Source organism: Sinocyclocheilus grahami, unplaced genomic scaffold, assembly GCF_001515645.1.
Source record: "Sinocyclocheilus grahami isolate Dianchi unplaced genomic scaffold, SAMN03320097.WGS_v1.1 scaffold1678.1, whole genome shotgun sequence".
NCBI lineage: Eukaryota > Metazoa > Chordata > Actinopteri > Cypriniformes > Cyprinidae > Sinocyclocheilus > Sinocyclocheilus grahami.
The window spans coordinates 181,109-191,188 of record NW_015506857.1 but is presented as its reverse complement, the minus strand read 5'-3'; the positions used below and the strand labels follow the sequence as shown (position 1 = coordinate 191,188).

The window sequence follows — 10,080 nt, the reverse complement described above, 5'->3', positions numbered from 1 at the left end:
AAATGCATGTATGTGAAAGGAGAATGTATGTGTGCGAGAGAGAGTAGAAATGCATGTATGTGAAAGGAGAATGTATGTGTGCGAGAGAGAGTAGAAATGCATGTATGTGAAAGGAGAATGTATGTGTGCGAGAGAGAGTAGAAATGCATGTATGTGAAAGGAGAATGTAAGTGTGTGAGAGTGCCAGAATGTATGTAAATATGTATACACATACATACACTGCTGGCAAATTTTTTTTTGAAATTGTTAAAATTTGTTAATCTTTTTGAAAGGTGTCACTTCTGCTCACCAAGGCTTTTTTTCAGCTTTTGTGGAAATCGTGATGCACTACCATTCAAACGTTTGGGGTTAAGTACAATAACAAAAAGAAAGAAATTAATACTTTTATTCCGCAAGGATGCATTAAATTGTTCAAAGTGACAGTAAAGACATTTATAGTGTTACAAAAGATTTATATTTCAAATAAATGCTGTTCTTTTAAACTTTCCATTCATCAAAAAATCCTGAAAAATAAAATGTATCACAGTTTCCAATTTCCACAAAAATATGAAGCAGCACAACTGTAGCAGCAAATCATATTAGAATGATTTCACAGATGACGTGATTTTTGAATCACTTGTCTCTAAATGTGCGGTTATGGGTACATCAGACACACTACTGCTGCTGAATCCATTGGTCCTAAGGAATTTTTATGGCAGTCACAGGCCAAAGCCTTAGGAATTAGTCTCTAGATGGGTGAAGGGCCGAAACTGAATGTGGACCAATGACAAGTCCCGTCCTTCCTGGGCTTGGTAGCAGAGTTTTTCTTCATGCTCTCTAAGAGGTGTCTGGCCATTGTCCTAGCATCTCTATCTGATGGCTTTGTACAGTTTGCTTATGTTAGTCCACCAAGATCCAATCAAAATCTAGCAAACCTTTGTCCACTGTTGGTGTAATGAATAAATTACATGTTAACATATTGAGATGGAAAAAACTTATTTTAAATTGTGATAATATTTCACAATTTTACTGTTTTTACTGCGTTTTTTGATCAAATAAACAGAAGAAAAATAAATGTGAAAAGAGAAATGTGAGAATAAATGTGAGAAGAAGAGGATTCTTTCAACAACATTAAAAATCTCAATTATTTCAAACTTTTGGATGGCAATGTGTTTATTAAAAATATTTTACATAAATAAAATTAAACCGGAAAAAATATTAAGCTTAATTATGTCAAAATGAATTAATATAATAAAGATGAATATACTTCCCAAATTACTTTATTATTTTCCAAAATATTCAAAATATAGAGGGGGCCACCCTCTACTTCATTTTTTACTAACCTACGAAGAATGTTTATCAAGTTCATTTGGAATAATAAGCACCCAAGAGTCTGGACATCTTTGCTTTACCTGTCATATGATAGGGGAGGATTAAAACTCCCAAATATTCAATTATACTATTGGGCATCCCACTTAAAGGCGTTAATGTTCCATTTTTCGACAAACGTTCCTCCTAAATGGCTAGAAATAGAAAATTTGTTTGTGAAATCTAATATTCCTTTTAACTTGTATCTTTATTCAGACAATATAAAAACATTACAGAAAAATTTGAGTACAGTATCATTTAATCCAATAGTGCTGAACATGATAAAGGTCTGGGGGCAAGTACGAACTCATCTAAAGGAAAAAGAGTCTTTATCATTATTTAGCCCAATATGAGGGAATGAAAAATTTATACCTGGTCGAAAGGATTTAAGTTTTCGACTCTGGGCTGAGAATGGTGTGGGGAAAGTTAAAGACCTATACAAAGAAGGTGTTCTAATGACATTTGCTGATATTATTGACAAGTTCAAAATCCCTAAAAACATTTATTATAAATATTTGCAAATTAGGAGTTTTATACATACTACCCGAGGACAAGGACTTACTGAGCCAGAACTAACTAATCTGGAGAAATGTATGACTAAACCAAGTAAAAGCAGAGGACACATATCTCTTTTATATAACATGCTATTATTAGGTTCTCAGGAGTCATCTGCATCCAAATTAACCATGTGGGAACAAGACCTCGGAGTGAAGATAGATAAGGAATTATGGGAGCAAAAATGTGTAAAGGCCCAAACACATACAGTTAACACTAGACTAAAACTGTTACAATACAATTGGCTTATGCGTACTTGTATAACTCCAGTAAAATTAAATACAATTTATAGCAACATACCAGATACTTGTTTTAAATGTAAATGTAATATAAATGTAATGTCTTAATTCACTGTATGTGGGAATGTGACAAAATAAAAGAGTTTTGGAAAGAAATTAGAAATATGATAGAGCATATGGTTTCAATAAGGATAACATTAGATCCAGGGTTTTTCATTCTTGGCATTAATCCAGAAAATTGGAATATTAAAAAGGATAATCAAGTATTGATAGATATGTGCATTTTACATGGCAAAAGGCTCATTGCCATTTATTGGAAAAAGACAGAAAGGCCTACCATAACTCATTGGTTAAGAGAAATATCTTCATGCATTGAGGAGAGTGAGTCGCCCGCCGTGTGAGGAGAGTGAGTCGCCCGCCGTGTGAGGAAGGTGAGTCGTGGCAAACTCAGTAGCTCCTGGCAATAGTATAGTGACTTCCCGCAACAAGTCATTAGTCTTAATTTTGGACCGTCTGGCCCGCCATACATCCCTACCGCTGGGTGTACCAGCTGAAGCAACTGAAGCAGACGATCTGAATCTGGCGTGATAAATGCAGAATTTGTCCAACTAATTGTAAATATCGGCGCGAGTTATGGCGCGGCTGTAAGTGGGCTGGCTCAGGTAAGAGAAACGGCGATGATCCGCGTGTGTTACATAGTTTGTATGTCGTATGTGAGTGTAACGTAAGTGGAAGCATTAGGCTTGTTTGAGATGAGCAGATTCTGCGCAGAATCGGTCACCGGTGATCACCGCGAGATGCATGCCGGTTAGAAAAGTGTTACGTCCGACTTGCTCTGATGTCATGCTGATATTGATATTCATTTTGATCAATCTAGTAAACCGTAAAAAAAAATTTGACTGTAGGTTATGATGAGATATTTAGGTCATGTTTGTTTTGTAACAAATACTTAAAGACACAGAGAATGGCCGTTTGATGTCAAGAATACTTTTTATTTTAAAATTCAAATTGAACATGGAAAAAGTGCAACATACTAATAAAAAAAACATTTCAACAACCAAAAATAGAACTAAAATTAAAATTTAGAAATGTAATTGTAATATCAAAAAAAAAAAAAGCTTTTGAAAGTCTTACACTTTTCACTCTTCAAAAGAAGAATTCAATTTTAATCCCATTTTTTCATGGCATTCAACTAAAAAAATCTCCATGTCTTCCCTGAATGAAAAATGTAATGTGAGTGGGTCTCTGCAGTCTTCCGCATCTTTGATGAGATTTTGGAGGGCCTTTTCCTTGTCATCCTCTTCCATTCTGAGGAACAGAGGCTCTTCCACAGGGCCCCTGAACACATGTCTATTGGCATGTATCCATTTTACAGCCGGTTTCATGTGTTTGATTATAGTGAGCTCCTTCATTACAAAACGGCAAAGAATAATACAATTTTACTATTTCATATAAATTACACATTTGCAACAACACATATTTACTGACAAATACCTCACTTCTGCTGGGTGTAGCTTATTCTTCATGTAGCTCTAGTGTCTTCTGGAGGTTTTCTGTCCTGTAACATTTTTTGGTTGATTTTTTTATTAGTCTGGGATAGGGTGCAAGGTAGTGTGAACTGTAGGGAAATAAGGAAATACCTTTCTGGGACAACCCCAAAGTTCTCCAAAAGAATTAGTGCCCACCATCTCCTGATTTTTGGAAAGTCATGCTTTAAGACAGAAATACAGAGAAATCTTATAAATATCCAAACAGCATGAAATCCAATTGCTTGTGCTCCTAATTACTTACAGATGTAAAGTCAAAGGGGGCTCCCAACACAACGTGTAGAGCATACTAAAAAAAACAGCAAAATTTAAGAAAAAGTCAAATCATAATTAAAATGGGGCAAAATGAGTTTGAAAGATGAAAGATAGCAATGCCATTGTTTAGGGATCCCAGAAGAAACAAACTGATACTGTCAATACATTAAATTGGAAGGCAAGCATTCGTTTATTTATAGCAAAACATGATTTGCCTTACCATCAACAAATAAATCATTACATTAGTAAAGTACTTAACTATACTACAACACATTAATAAAACAACTCAAGATACCCATACTATCATAGACAACTGCCTTGCTGGAATGGCTCTGCAGATGCAATTTTAATTTGTCCAGTCTGGTTGGCTTAAATGTCCTGCAGAAAGGGCAATGATAAAGGCTGCAACAGTTTTGGCACTGTTGGAACTGAGGTAATTTTTTGCCTCTCTGAATTGTAGTATGTCTCTACAGGAGATAAAATGAAAAATTGCATAACACTTGAAAAAGTCAATAACAAACTTACAATGCTCTAGAATAGCATAAAATAAACCAACAAACAATGAAACTAATAGAATTATAAGAAAGCATTAAATATATCAAAAAGTAATAAATTCAAACCATAAAGTGGCTTTATCGCAAAGCCCATTTACAACAAACAACCTAAAACGCAATCAAACTGTCCGCAGAAAAGTCCCGAAAATGGTAAAGGATGACAACAATTCAAAGCTTCAGAAATAAAACGTGAAAGGCATGCACATAAACAGTATTTATAATATAAACATTGAACTTTTGAACGAATTTTTCATCACAAAATGACATAAACTTTACTCACCCTGCTCTCCGCCATGTTGTTACGTTTTACTAACTCCACCCCTCACTTCCGGCCTGGATTGTGTGTCCTGAAATGTGTGGGGCTGCGGCAGGGCTGCAGCTGGATATTATTGGAACGAAGCAAACAGCAGAAGCTCTGAATGGGATGCAGATTCACTCTCTGGCAGCAGGAGGCGCTTCTGGAACACCAGATACGGCATTTCCTTGGTTACCGCTGTAAACAAAGCAGCGCTGCGCTGAAACACCGCTTTAATATGAACTATAGAGACGAGATTAAAAGAAAATACCACGTAAACTTTTCTGAAGACAGTCAGTTCCCCTCAGAAACACATTCATATAAACCCCCAAATCAATATATTCTTCCAATAGTTTGTGCATCATGAACAGTGAGTGATCTGCCTGCTACAGTATTTTTCTCTGTGCGGCCGTCTTCAGCGTCTCTGGCCTGTGTTAATGGGCGTTTACAGACTTCATATTTTCACATAAATGACATTTTGGAAAACGATTGCATTGCAACGCGGTTTGTGCAAGTCCAGAACAGAGACAAGTTGCTTGCAATAAGACAAAAAACGGCTGGTTGCCGATCGCGTAAGTTCCAGGGGCAGCTCCTTAGTTCGGCCATCCGACACACACGTGACTGACCGCTCGCTCACGCCAACAGGAGGAGGAGGGTCGTGTTACTCTCTACACTGCACTCAACCTGAGGGATTCCTACACTTTCCGTATTTGAGGAGACATGAAAAACAGCACATATCGCAGGAACAGTATAACGGAAAATATTTGCGGCTTTGAAACCGCAACATTTTTAAATTGCAGTATACTTTGAAACCGGTAATCAGCCCATGCCTAGTGATAACACTCGTTGCCTTCTCTAGTGCAGCTCAACCAGGTCTCGTCCCATTGGTCGATATTTGTGATATCACAAATCCCGGAAAATACTGTATGTGTTGTAGTCAAAACGAGTCGTTCGTTGTAGTTTTTGAAAAGTGATTTCTGTAAAATAAAATTCTCCTTTTAAAGTGGACTTTGAGCTTTGTAACTTTGCAGATCTTTTTTTATGCTCAAACAGCAACATTACAGACTAACTAAAGTTGAAAAAGTATAATAGGACCCCTTTAACACTTCTGCATATAAAATGTAAGAAAGGAGATATTTGTTTACATTTTTTATTTTGTTTGTTAAAACTAAAATTGTTGTTTGTCTTAATAAATTGGGTAAATAAAAAATACAGAGCTCAAATAAAAAAAAAAATTTCTACTGCTCTTTAAGAAAGGTTATAAAAAGTTTTCAATAATTATCGATACCGAATGATATGAAACATTATATCACGATAAATTTTTTTGATATATCACCCAGCCCTAATTCAAATACTAATTTTTATCAGTAACTGACAGCAGGCCACAGCTTAACTAGTCATTGTTGTGCTCATGTGGTGACCATGACTTCCTGACCTGCAGGGGTCGCTGTGATTAAACGCACTGCACATGTTTATCAGGATTCATATCATGAATATTAATAAGATGTGTGTGTGATTGTATGCAGCTGCAGGTGTTCTGTCCTTTCTGACCATTCATCCAGCATCAGTTGCTGCGGTCAAACAGATTCTGCCCAAAGCACTCACCGCTGCAGGCGTTAACGTGCTGCCACATGTGGTAAGACACTTACAGTCATGCTGTTTATTAAATACTCCATGTTTAAAGAATCCAGTACTCAAGCATGAGAGTCACATGATGACACACAGACCCCTCTCTGGCCCGTCCCATTGTCTCCATGGCGATAAAGCCCTCCATTAACATTGTGTGAGGTGACCCGGGAGAGTCTGTGTAAGAGGATCACAGAATGCTGGAGTCAGCAGGATTACATTCCTCATCATCCTATTACACACAGGTAGATGTGCTCAGGTGCTCGTGGGTCGAGACGCTGGACAAATGACCACTACAGACTAAAGATTGTCAGAATCACAGAATTCACTCTCCTGTACTTTCATTTGCACTGACTGTTTATACTGAGAATCACAGTGATGATGTTAATGGGCCTGTGTCTGTTCCTGCAGGTGATTGGCACCCCTCAGAGGGCCAGTGTCCCCACCGGTGTCCTGTTAACCAGCCCGCAAACACCCACCACACACATCCACACGCCACAGACTCAAGAGTCCTCGCCCTGGTCAACCGGGTTAGTTAACACACATCCTTCATCCATTACACTAACACTGTATCATCTGTGCACAACCATCTACACCCAGATGCATTACTATCATTTAATGCATCACTTAAACTCTGATCAAAAATTGTGATTTAAAATTTCTAGGTTTTGCTGTGCTTGTTTGTGGGACTGCACAATTTGTACAAAATTTAGTGATTATGTATCAATATGGCTGTATGATCATAATAATAATAGTAATTCTTATTTCTTATTACTCTATAAATATAAATATTATTAAATAAACATTTACTAAATAACAAAATTAAAATATTACTATTCTAATATTTAATTGTAAAATAAAAATGCAATATTTAAGATAAATAATATCTTTTTTACATTATAACTAGGGGTGTAACAGTACACAGAAGTTATGGTTCGATACGATGTTTTAGGATCATGGTGCGAAGCGAGTTCGGTACAACAGGAAAAAGCAAGCAACAAATCCCCAATGCAATTTTTTCCATTTATTTTGAATAGACAGTAGTGCTACACTCATGCAGCATGAGCAGTTGTTTTGGTTTGAATTAGATAATTTTGTAATTTCAAGATTTAAAGCAAAAACAGAATGGTTTGACTTTTGATTTGTGTAATAATGCACAAAACAAAAACAGCAGATGGGCTGAATGAAAAGGCAAATTTACTGTCTTGACAGCAGGAGGCGCTTATGGAACAGCAGTGATATAGCATTTTCTTGGTTACCGCTGTAAACAAAGCATCGCTGCAATTATAAACAGTACTTTAATATGCATTAGACACAGGTAAGTGGAAAAAATGCCAACAAAACTTTTCTGAAAATGCTAAGTTTCCCCAGAGATACATTCATATAACCCACCATCCCCAATTCAGTATTTATATTTTTCCTCCAATAGTTTGCGCATCGCAAACAGTGAGCTTGATCTGCCTAGTATGGTATTTTCTCAATCTGCGTCCATCTTAAGCATCTATAGCTTCTGTTAGCATCCTGTTTGCAGACTTATTATATTTCCACACAAATTACATTTTGGGAAATTATTACAATGCAGTTTGTATACAATTCAGGAATAGAGATTGGCCAAAATAAAACTAAAATAACGAATTTTTTCCAATTTTTGGCTGGTCAACTGGTGCATCTCTAGAACCCAAAACTTTCCCACACTGCTGATTTAAAACAAGCAATCGGTTCTTCAAGCCCTTAGGTCCCATCTGAATTCGTCATTCTTGTTTTGGGTTGGTGCATAGATCGTCTGTTCTTCTGCTGTTTCCTGTTGTGACCGGTAGCGGTGCATTTCCTTCTGGATTGATCACCTGTGACTGACTGTATTCGTCATCTGAGTGCATGAACCGAACCTTGAAGTCCGTACCGTGACGTTCGGGATGAATACATTACACCCATAATTATAACTGTGAGGTTACAAAATAATATGTCTATATTAAAGGGATAATCCAATCAAAAATGAAATTGTCATCATTTACTCGCCCTCATGTCATTCCAAACCACTGTGAGTTTCTTTCTTCTGCTGAACACAAAAAAGGTATTTTGAGGAATGTTGGCAACCAAACAGTTGACAGTAGCCATTGACTTCCATAGTATGGGATAAAAAAAAATACTATGGAAGTCAGCGTCTACCATCAACTGTCAGGTTTGGAACAACATTAAAAAAAAAAGGACACAATTTTCTTGGTTAGGTGAACTGTCCCTTTATTGTCTTCTTTTCTTTAAATGATAAACCATCAATTTTATTTTGACAGAAAACTGTAGAGACCCTTAAAGCTTCTCTTTTGTTGATTGATGACAGGTTTATAAAGATGGTTGGTGTGTTTCGTGCCAAATTGCACATTAAAGTGACTCAAACACAGAGCAAATGTTTGTGTGGCATCACATTTACTGTGAATCGAGATGCTGAAAACACTGTTATCATGAGCTGCTCACATGTAAGTGAACACAGTGCTGCGTCACTCTAAAACACACAGTGCAGATATTTATTTAAATCATAGCCTTTGTAATTTGATAATCAAACTGAGCAGAGGGCTTGAATTTCAACATGGGGTTGTGGGTATTGCACATATTTTACTCGTTCCTGCAGGTGCTGTGCATATAATGCCGGAAATTCCTGCAAACATTTCAGTGTTTGACACTCAGGACAGTTGATGGAATATCTCATTTGCATGTGTTTTTAATTCTTGCCATTATAAACGTTCTAGCGATTTTAAACCAAGCACAATAAGCAGCAAAAAAGTACTATGTTCAGTACTCTCTGAGAGACAGTTTACTGTACGCACACACCCAAAGTGCACTCAGATAAAGCCACCTCTCAAACAGTGCACAAATACTGAATTGAGTTTTATTCGTGGCTTATTGCATATAAACATTCTGATAAACACAAAATTGTTGAAATGCCAACTTGGCGAGTATTCATGTTAACATAGTTGCAAGAAACGCATGTGTAACAGTATATTAAGTCTTTGCATGAAGTCTTAAAGGTTCAGCAGTTTAATAAACCTACAGCTATCTGTGTCAATGTTAATCAAGCAACAAAAGACAGGGAATCACTCGCTGCTCTTGACTGAATAACTTTTGTAACTTTAATTGTTAGGATTCATCTATATTTATTTATACTGTGAAAGTGTTATTTTACATTTGAACTTTGACTTCAGTCAAATTGTCAATTTGACCCAACCACCCACCCCCAATTGGATTACTCAGTAAATATACATCTATGACATTTAAAGGGGTCATATGATGCGATTAAATTTTTTTCTTTCTCTTTGGAATGTTACAAGCTCTTGATGCATAAAGAAGATCTGTAAAGTTGCAAAGACTAAAGTCTCAAATCCAAAGAGATATTCTTTATAAAAGTTAAGTCAGCCACACCTACCTAAAACGGCTCGTTCTAACACGCCCCCACATGTCTACGTCGCTATGTGGGAAGATTTGCATAACGCCGCCCAAATGTTCACGCAAAGAAAGAAGGCTAACTTTTATTCTCGCTGTAGTTTTGTTGTTGCCGCCGCCATGTCGTAAAGACACTGTGTGCTTCGTTGTGAAAGCGAAACTACTTTGTTTGGTCTTCCAAAAGAGGACGATATCTGCTTCGTCATGCCTGGAGCTGATCCGTGCTGGTC

General features: G+C 36.8%; 2 long non-coding RNA genes across 3 annotated transcripts; one reads left to right on the top strand and one right to left on the bottom strand.

Annotated features, from left to right (window-relative positions):
* Positions 1-3,260: 3,260 nt before the first annotated feature.
* LOC107571987 (uncharacterized) lies at positions 3,261-4,143 on the bottom strand. Its single transcript, XR_001607265.1, has 4 exons — positions 3,933-4,143; positions 3,782-3,852; positions 3,636-3,699; positions 3,261-3,547 (listed from the first exon to the last, which is right to left on the bottom strand). It is a non-coding gene; the product is annotated as an uncharacterized lncRNA (long non-coding RNA).
* Positions 4,144-6,029: 1,886 nt separating this feature from the next.
* On the top strand, positions 6,030-8,448 carry LOC107571986 (uncharacterized). 2 transcript variants are annotated; one of them, XR_001607264.1, is made up of 4 exons: positions 6,030-6,428; positions 6,518-6,663; positions 6,830-6,948; positions 8,197-8,448. It is a non-coding gene; the product is annotated as an uncharacterized lncRNA (long non-coding RNA). The 2 variants fall into 2 exon arrangements; XR_001607263.1 differs by lacking the exon at positions 8,197-8,448 and having other exon boundaries at positions 6,830-7,140.
* Positions 8,449-10,080: the final 1,632 nt, after the last annotated feature.